We start from the raw sequence: 9,595 nt of genomic DNA on the forward strand, positions 1-9,595 counted from the left end.
GATTGAGAATGGTTGGTTTAAACAGACCTGTGGTTCAGGGAACTGTATGAATTCTAGCTTTATTATGTTGAATTTCCAATTGATTCTGGCAGCTCAGTTGACTCCTCTATATCTGTTTCCTCATCTTATACAGGCACTTGTGAACATTAAATAGTTATTCTTTGTTTAGTGCTTCAGAAACACAAAGTCCTAAAAAATTACTCCATCATTTTCATGGTTATGTTATGTTTAGTAGTATGGTATAATTCAATAAGCATAATGAGTTTAATTTTTAAAATGCATGTATTTATTATGAACTTCAGTTCTGTTCTGGAAACCAAATACTGTTTAGTTTTTATGTGGATTTTGGACAGGCTGAAGCCTATGTGGACTTGAGCTTCAGCCTCTTCAAAGCCTCAGGAAATGTGAAGCTCTCTCTACTGTTTCAATTATAAGACTATACATGTGGGAACGTGCAAATGTAAATTAGCTTCAACACAATGATGTGATAATTAAAACTGATCTTTATTTTCTTTTTATACTTTTTCAACAACCTAAAAGAGACAAAGGTTCAGAATGGCACTGATGTGCTTTTACCAAGCGTGATAACAGGTCCTATCTAATTCACAAATTAAAATTTTTGCCAGATTCAAGCCTGGTTCTTGTTATGCACGACATTTGTGTTTTGAACACTGTCTCATCTTGTTCAGTGATACCTTTTAGATTTCATTAACGAGTAAAGGAGAGGGCAGCAATGTAAGTTTTTTCAATTAAGTTTTACTGCAGTGTTGTAAGCAAGTGAGTAAAGATTCCCAGCACATTTGTTTCTTAGATAAAACAGCTGCATTGAACCTCTACCCTAGCAGAGCTGAAATCTGACCCCCAATCCTGTTAACATTCTCATAATATATTAAATGCAGTGATAAAGGTAAGCACATGCATAAGTAGCTTGCTAGAGTGGCCTTGTTCTATATTCTGAGAACTGATATAATCTACAATAGGCAAAAATAAATCAGTCACTCTTCTGGAGCGAAATACTTATGTTAAAATCATATTAGTCTTTTCTGAGTGAATTGAGTGTTATTTTCAGAAATGAAACATTTCTATTCAGTACATAAAATGAATCCAATAGATATGTCTGTCTACTGAATTACTTTCCTTCAAACTGTTGGCGTATTCTTTACAGTGGAGCAAAGAAATATTTTTCTTTTTGTTTATGAGATGTTTGGGTTTTCACAGCACAGCATACCTCAGAATGACTTAATGGTTGTTGATAAGAATAAATGTGGGTTATTTGGTAAGCCTGTTGATTCAGGGAGTCAGAATTATGGATATTGTCTTCATTGACCCAAAGAGAATTTCCACTTCTAAACAGCTCAATCATATCATTTCAGTTGTGACAAATGCTATAGTAGGTCTTTCTTTCTTTGAGGCTCAGTCTTTCTTCACTGATCAATATTCCATTTTTCCATAAATCTCTGCTCTTGAAACAGCAAACTGTTAAAGAAAACAGAATCTCCAGAGACATTAGATCATACAACCTAATATCCCCAAAGTACACTAAAAAGTAGTCAATTGCATGTTACAAGTAGAAATGTACTTACAAGCCTTTTATTTAGTTTTTAGCAATACCATAATATTGGAACATTCATCCTCTTCTGCATATGCAAATAAGTTTCTATATCCAACTGTGGACTACAAAATCTCAAAAGGTACCTGGAAGCAGGAAGAGGAAGTGATGAGCAACCCCACAGAGTTCTGCTGCTGTGATTTTGGGCTACAAATCCCAGAGACCGCAGGGACAACAGAAAGAAGAAGTAAACATACAACCCATGCTGGCTGTGCACCAAAGAGCTGTGCTTTAGGACCCCCCCGACTTCTGGCCCAAGTCACTGCAGGCATGTGGCTGCATTTCCTGAATCAAAGGTAAATGTGTGTTCACTTCTGTTTCAGTTTAATCTCTGCAGTTTAGACTAACCTGCAACAACTGAATCCATTCAGCCTTGGGTTTTTTGACTGCCTGTACTTAGCCCTCAAGTCTAAGATTTCATCCTGGTTCTGCCATGAATTCTCATCATAATCCTGGTCCAATATTTGCAAAATGTTGTTAAAAGGAGTTACAGACAGCTTGCTTAGGTGCCTTCTTATGTCTTTAGGTAATTAACTTTAGACACCCATAGTTCTAATATACAAGTGAGGAAGCTGAGACCAATGTGAATAATAGTATCTAGTGACAGATAGACCAGCCAACTTGTGCCCAGCTCAGGAAACCTATGGTTAAGGGATAAGCCTCAATGTTGGACAGCAAAGAGTTAATGATCAGCAATCTAAACAGCTAGATTATAATAGCTTCCTAGGAAACTGACTGACAACATATTAAAAAGAAGGAAGAGGCAGTTGGCATAGTTAAGGGCTAGTTGCTTGAAGCAACAAACAGTTGGCTTTGGTTTTATCTGCATACTGTCTGAGGAAAAAGGGGCTACCTTTTGCCTTGACCCCGAGTAAGGCCTAAAAGAGAAGGTTATTGCTATGTGGGGGGGGGGAAGAGTTCTGTTGCAAGTTGACTTGGAACTACTCGATTGAAAGACTCCCATGTGCTTCTTCACCTCTTGTAAAAAAGTCCCCGAGTTCTCTGCCTGAAAAATGTATAGATGTCTAATATTACAGTCCTTAATGTCAAGCAAACTCAGTTTAGTGAGAGGTGAAAAAAAAAAAACAAAACAAAAAAAAGTCACACACCATACCATGGTTCTTATTCATTGCTGTGTGGAAGAAAATGTTAATTCACCAGCCTTGATTAAAACTGCTTAGGAAAAAAAATCTAATAAACTAAAGAAATCTGACTGTTCAACTATTGTCTGCTTCATAAAAGTGTAATTTTAAATCAGCATCCACCTGTGTCTAATTAAAAACAAAACAAAACAAACCACAACACTTCCCAATAATGTCACTAGTGCTTTTCTGCATGTTTAATCTATATAATGTTCATGTTGCCAGTCTTTCAAAGGCCTCACATCTTTAGGGGAAAATCCACAGATACAGATGCCAAATTGGTATGAAAATGCACATATGCTAAAATGTCAAGGCAAGGGTAATAAACAAGCACATGAAGAAGGCATGGAGGGAACTAAAATTATGGTTCAAAGAAAGTGGGGATTACAATCCAAACTCTAGTCTGACTTTCTTGGTGGTTTCTAGGTTTGTTTTTCTTTTTCGGTGATAAAAGGTACAAGCTCCAGTAACAGCCTTGAACTCTTTGAGAAGGATGCCAATAGAATTCTACAGAAATGTAGTAAGATCAGTTATAAGCACCCTTTAAAATCTTACAGAAGTTAATGTTTTACAGATTTTAGAATTATTCCATGGGACTCTATAAATGGTGGTATAATCCTCTATTGTGGAAAAAAGATCCAAACATCTAAAGTTGCTATTCAGCTCTACACTTCCATGAGAGGGAATGAAAACATCCTGAAACTTTCAGGATTGGTTAACTTGTGCAGGAGTCAGAAAAACCCACCAAAAGTTAAAAAGGTACAACTAATTACATGAGACTGAAGGTAAGCATAAGGGGTGCATTCAGATGAGTGCGTACGTGCATCTTGCCTCGCCTCAAACCCCTTTGAGGCGGGGCAACAGGCACGTGCGGGAAAGAAAAAGTGTTCCCTGCACTGCAAGTTTGCAGAGGCCAACCCTGCAGCCACACTCATTGGCAGCTGGCTCAGAGGGGCAGATGCCTCTACTGGCTGTGCAGTACCCATCTGGGTCTGGCAGGTGCGCAGCAGGTCACAGCCAGGCAGCAGCCCCCACTGCCAGACTGCTGCAGGCGGTAGAGGGTGCAGGCAACTCTCAGGGCTGCTTCAGCAGTCCAGCTGGCACAAGGGGTAGTATCTCCAGTTACCAATTGGCTCGGCCCCAGAAACTCCTGAGAGCTGGTAGCCCTGAGCTACTTGCCAGTGTGTCTTTTTTACCCTGCTGAGGCCAGGACAGGGCAGCTTTTTATACTGCTGGAGACAGCACAGGTGCTGGCCCTGGGCTCTAGCTCCCCCTGGCTGCAGATCTGGGAGGAGCCAGGCAGGGTTATTTTGCCCCAAGTGGCACAATTTGCTCCACATCAAAGTGCATGTCCAAGCACATGCACTGAAGCAAAAAGCCCTGGCTCATATTTGTACCACTTCCGTTTCAGCTGCTGCAAGCGCACATACTTGTATGTGTGGACATGCCCAAGGAGTCTAACTAAATTTGGTGCACTTTCTCTCATTTTAAAACCAACCAAAAACTTGTTATTTAAGGTGAAAATAGATATTGCCTAGTATCCCATTTGTGCCACCATGATATTTATTATAGCAGCACAAGTGCTGAGCAAATAGACATCAATACCATTTGCTGCACCACATGAAAGGAAATTCAGTGGCACAACAGAGGTAGTAATAAATTCTGCTGCTTCATTGTGGCAGACATCTATTACCTTTGTGATGCTTTTCCTGCTTGGGGTGGGTGTCTGGCTGGGTGGGGAAATTTGTGAGATCACATCATCCTGTACCATCAACACAGGACAAGGGTGTGTTTTGTCCAGTGAAGTGGATCAACGGTCCCATGTCTGCTTCTAACCTTAGGGCCTTGTTACACCTCATGCTTTGAGCTGCACAAATGTCGATCAGTGTTAGTGCTAGCCTGAAGTAGGAGTAGTTGCCCCCTTAGTTTAGAAACCTTCTCTGACTGTCTGCCACCTGCACAGCTGTGACTTGCCACTAAAAGCTTGGTAAGCAGGGCAGGGGTGCAAGAGATCCTGGGATACTGGAGGACTTTGACTTGAGTGGCACGTTTGTGGGGAGTGACCACACCTTAAATCGAATAGCGACTGGGTAGTGCAGATCAGAGAAAAAAATCCCATCCTGGAGTGGCGTAACTTTGAGCTGCATGAGTGCTTAAAGCCACTTTTAAGTGTTAATATACAGACAGTCCAGGGTTGAAGGAGTTCCAGGGGTCACCCCAAAATTACCATGTAATAAGCAGGGATCCTGGTTCTCTGATAAAAAAAAATCCCCAATTTGCAGATTACAAAAAGTAACCCAAAATTCACGTTTTTGTGTGATTAAAATGAAACATAGTTTTATATTTATATACACACACATTTACTATATCCTAAAATGTCAAGGCAAGGGTAATAATCAAGCATATAAACAAATTATGGAGGGAACCAATAAATAAATAAGTGGCATTGCATTTCACATTTAATCATGGAAAAAAGTGGATTTTGGGTTACTTTTTTTTTTTTAATTGGAGAAAACCAGAATTCCTGGTAATAAGGTCCTTAGATAAACTTAGCTCTGTAATGGCAGATATGTTTATTGTCTTTTTTCTTGACAGATTCATACAATTACTACTCTCCACTGGATTTCTCTCTGTTCCTGTTTCCAATCTGCAGGAAACTTAAAAAAAAAAGTGGCATAATTGTTAATGGTCAAAGGATCTCTTTGTCATCAAATAGATAAGCAGAGAATGACAGTGGAGTGAAGCACGTTTTAAAATATAAATGTGTAATACACACTGCATAAATTAGAATAAAGTGTTGCAGCGCTTGCTTGTAGACACCTGAGGGTTTTTTTTGGACAATCCAAGTAACATTTTCAGCACAACTGGGGACTTCATTACACCATAAGGTTCCCTCCCAAAAGGGTGTGTGTGTGGTTTCTAAATTCCTAGCCGTTCTCTGGGCGTGGTATAAGAGGCAAGGAGGACCTCAGTTTACACAGATAGCATGCTTCCCCTTATCCAGAAAGGTACAAAACCTACCAAGTTATCAGAAGGGAAGTATGCCAACAAGTCAACCTGCACCCCTCCTCCACTTGCTGACCAATGAGGTACAGAAAACCCAAGGAAAGCTCTTCTTCCCTTGCAGGATCTTTACATTATATCTGTAGTTAAACCAAACATCATTTCTGCTCAAATGAGGAGGAAAGAGGGTGTTTGCAAATGACAATATAAGCCATTGTAAGTGCTACAGGATTAAGAGAGAAGCAGTAGTGTTCCACATGTAATTGAGCATGCATGCGTGTGTATGCATTAATGAGAACTTTCAAAGGTGTCCTTCCCCCAACTACATGTTGCCTTGATCTGCAATTGCCTTTGTTCTCAGAAAAACTAACCTATAACAGCTAAGAAATCGTCAGTGCAGTGTTCAGACAGGATACTGCAACAAGCACAGGGAAACTTGGGTAGGTCTGTTGCTGGTTAATTAACTGCTGCAGCTAAGCAGCATTTCAATGCAATGTGAGTAAAAGCTTTGGCCCTCATGACACTGTTTGATATTATCAGACAACTGAAGTAGAGATAAGGGATTTATAAATTAACTGAACTCTATTTTTAGCAGTGATTATAGAAGACTGAATGATGGAATTTAGACACTGACAAAAAAAAAAGATACAAAAGAACAAAGTAAATGCACTACTATCTGAGGGGAGAGAGACTGAGTTTTAACCTGAGAATATTATAAAAATCATAGCTTAGGGGCTGAAAGTCTGCAGGGAGGAAAACTGACAGGAGAGATCTATTATCAAGAATCATAGCACCACCTTTATAGGCATCTTAGAAATGGGAGTATTGGTGAAATAATTAGCCTTCTGGAAACAGCAGGGAAAAAAATGCTTTTCAGCGGGTACAGTGTAAAGAAACAAAGGCAGAATCTTCTCTTTGGAATGTGATTACAGTTCCTATACAATGACAAATCTAATAAAATTATTATAGATGATGGGAAAACTGAATAACCCAAGATAGTGTATTAATTGCTGAAGCTAATGTATCTTTGAATCATTAATAGTAAATGAGTGAACATGGGCATTATGAGGATGTAAGAAGATGGGACTAAATGGCCAATCTACATCACATTGAGTATTTCATCTTGTTCTTTTGCCTGAATTTTCCCTCCACCTGTGAGCTATGATGGCAGCTGTACAAATTCACCAACTTATCTACAGAACTCTGATTACTAAGTACTTCTTAGACAAGTGAAAGGGGGGATCTTATGCCAAAAAGATCAAATCCAAAGTTAATTTAAGGAGACAAAGCTTCACTGAAGCAGGACCCTAGAAATTATGAGTTGTGTGGCCTGTACATGAAAATACAGAGAAAAACCCCTCACTGCTAAATATTCATAAGAATTTGAAATAGTCTTAACTCTTAAACTAATAACCATGTAAATTACCTTACAGGCACATAGACTCAAGCTACTCAAATACTGCAAAAAAATCTGTGCAAGTTAATCTGGGTTCCAAGTAATTTGCTGTTTTGATTAAGTTCCTTCCATTTAGTTATTTTCTATTTGCAAATACTTATATAGCTCATTTTTAATGCAGTCCCCCATAACTGGCAGACAGAAGAGAAATGACTTGTCAGACAAATACCTGAAATTACACCTGAAAAAAGTATTCATTTGAACACTCATTTGAACTTCAGTCACCTGGGTAATCGTTCTGGATATCCAACCAGTGAGTAGAGACAGGTCAGTGTTGCAATTTGGTCTTGCTGGGTTCATACACGTGTACACTTTATTGTGGAGCACACTAATAATCTCAGCAGTAAAATGTCACAATCTACATGTGCACTGGTATTAGGGCACAGTAGATTAACTCCATCATAAGATAGTATGGTTCAGGACAGTACTATCTTACAGCAGAGTACTTACGTGCAATCAAACATGCGTACACTGACAGGGGCTGGCTGGGACACGAGGGTGCTTACGTGTGGGGGCTGCCTGCCGACAAGCCCCATACTGTAGCACACTCGTGCCCCAGCCAGCCCTGACACTGCCACCTGGAGCTGAACCCCTGAGCCTGCTGCCAACCCAGGGCTGCTCTACCCTGGCTCTAACTGCTGCAGTCCCAGGTGCACATGTAAAACACAGCTCTTGGGAACAGCTGACTCCAGCATGAACTGGGCCAGAGTTTGTTTATTTTATTGCATTAATTACTCATGTAGATGCACCCATTGTTTATGGTTTTGCTGTTTGCTATGAATTGTTCACATTGTAGCCTGATGATTATTCATCCAGACCGGCTGTTGAACCGTTATAGTCCTGTAAATCATGATCAGTTCATAGGTACACAATAAGAAGAGGGTTAACTTTGCAATGCTGCTCCCAGCATGGTGAACCTGAGAACGGAGAATTTGTTTTCTGAGACAGACTTAGAAGTTACCCTTCAGTGCCACTGAAGTAAACCAACAACATTGCTCAGTGACATGGCAATTAGTCTAATTTTCTAATTAGTCTAATGTTGAACACCCTGAAAGCAAAGTTTGCATGTATATATGTTAAAATCACTTTGCATGGAGTGGATATTCTTATTTTGTTTACATGGCCAGCAGAGGGCAGTACGTTTCTATATTTTAAACTAGTTTCATTGAACCATATTCTGAATGCCTGATCTCATGCCCTTCAAAAACAGTAGCATAACTCAAGAAAATTAATTTAGCAAAATAAGCTGAACAATACTATGTACTGTTTTGTGTTGTCTCTCTGGAACTGAGGGCACTACTTACCTTTGTTTTAGATCCACACACCGTTTCTAAAATGGAGCATGATGTACTCTAAAATTCTCTCCTATGGACAGATTCTATCATGAGCTGGGATTCTAGTTCTTTCTGATTAAAAAAGTTTTGTTTTTTTTTTAAACTGAAAATTGGGTAACCCAAAATACACATTTTCTGTGATTAAAATGAAGCATCACTATATATACACATCTCTATATAAGTGGTGTTTCATTTAAAAATCACAGAAGAGTGTGGATTTGGGGTTACTTTTTTTAAAGTGAAAAATTAGGGACTTAAAAAAAAAAAACAAAAAACCCAAATCCACATTCTTCTGTGATTTTTTTTTTTTAAATCAGAGAAAAAAACCCAGGATCCCTGTTCATGAGATTATTGTAAGCAAGCCTAATAGGTGTACTGCATATTGTACAACTTCTGTCTGTGTCCAAAATGGATAGATAGAGAATGCAAGAAATAGTCATGGCAGAGGGTAGCTGAGCAGGTGCATAGTGCTGCCAGTTCCTGAAAGTAGGTATTTGACAGTCTTGGTACCTTTCACAGCTATCAAAACATCACTAGGCAATCTATCCATTATTAATTGTTGTAAACTTATACAACAATGACTTTATCCAAATGCTTTATTGGTAGATCCAGGAATGATTGGTAGATCTAGCAGTAAAATCATATAGTTGGCAGCACTGTGGGTAGAAGGCATAATTCACAGCTCTCAAACCCATAAATTCATAGAACTTGAGAAAACGATCTTTCACCCTGGGAAAGCTAGCACCTTCCTGGGACTTGTCACCATTCCTCTCGGCAGGATACCTTTCTTTTGGGTACAGGCAATTCCAAGGAGCAGCATTAGCAGCAGCCAGAAGCTCCCTGCTGCTAGGAGAGATGTCTCCCCCTTTTTTTGCCACTGCTATACATTGAGTGGCCAAAAAATATATATATATATATTTTTGGAGACCAAAAAGACGGTGACATCTCCATTCTCCACGCAGCAGCAAACCTCTGCCACTAGTGTTTCTCTCTCCTCCCCACTGCCAGAGCTGGAGCTGGAGCTGGAGCTGGAGCTTGGGGGGGGGGGGGG

General features: G+C 39.6%; 1 long non-coding RNA gene across 1 annotated transcript in view; it reads right to left on the reverse strand.

Annotated features, from left to right (window-relative positions):
* Positions 1-488: 488 nt before the first annotated feature.
* Positions 489-9,595, reverse strand: part of LOC109303486 — a 22,736-nt gene continuing 13,629 nt past the window's right edge. The window contains exon 2 of the long non-coding RNA XR_002099141.1: positions 489-1,476. This is a non-coding gene — a long non-coding RNA (uncharacterized LOC109303486). The remainder of the gene's footprint in view (positions 1,477-9,595) is intronic.

This window comes from Gavialis gangeticus, unplaced genomic scaffold, assembly GCF_001723915.1.
Source record: "Gavialis gangeticus isolate Ggan-Ray unplaced genomic scaffold, GavGan_comp1, whole genome shotgun sequence".
In the NCBI taxonomy this organism is placed as follows: Eukaryota; Metazoa; Chordata; order Crocodylia; family Gavialidae; genus Gavialis; species Gavialis gangeticus.